General features: G+C 57.5%; 1 protein-coding gene across 1 annotated transcript in view; it reads left to right on the forward strand.

Moving 5' to 3' along the window:
* Positions 1-497, forward strand: part of LOC107122163 (ras-associating and dilute domain-containing protein-like) — a gene marked incomplete at its 3' end in the record, with an annotated part of 36,626 nt that overhangs the window by 4,245 nt on the left and 31,884 nt on the right. The window lies entirely within an intron of this gene.

A 497-nucleotide genomic window follows, 5' to 3' on the forward strand; every position in this document is an offset into this window, starting at 1 on the left:
TTCTCCCTCCCCCAGCTTCCTTGAAGGTTTTTGCAGAATTTCAGAGTCCTGGATGAGAGCGGGGCCGCACCCTGCCAAACTCGGCTGCCCCGTCACCCCAGGGCAGGTGTCTCGGCAAAAGAATTGTGGGGTTTGCCCTCTCTGCCGTATCGCCTGGGTGTCTCGTGAAAACAACCAGCACCCGAACGCAACAAACTTCCCCCCCTTGGTGCCCTTGAGAGGGAAGTAATCCTCTTTCTCAAATCGGCATTGACAGCTCACCGCACTAGGAAGGCTAACCGAATGGCTAATTCCTCGGTAACGTGCGGCCTCGTTTCCTTTCTCTCTGTCTCCCCCCCCCCCTGCCCCGTCATCCCCTCTGGGGGAAATAGCCGGAGCAGCACACCAAGCCAAGTTCTGGATGCTTTCCATATCCCTGCTTGTCTCCGTTCCCAGGCTGATCGCTAAGCTGAAAGGTCGAAATGGGGATGGGGACATTGGGGGGGGGGGGAATCCAA

The sequence above is a fragment of the Gekko japonicus genome, unplaced genomic scaffold (genome assembly GCF_001447785.1).
Source record: "Gekko japonicus isolate JY-2015 unplaced genomic scaffold, Gekko_japonicus_V1.1 scaffold5851, whole genome shotgun sequence".
Classification (NCBI taxonomy): domain Eukaryota; kingdom Metazoa; phylum Chordata; class Lepidosauria; order Squamata; family Gekkonidae; genus Gekko; species Gekko japonicus.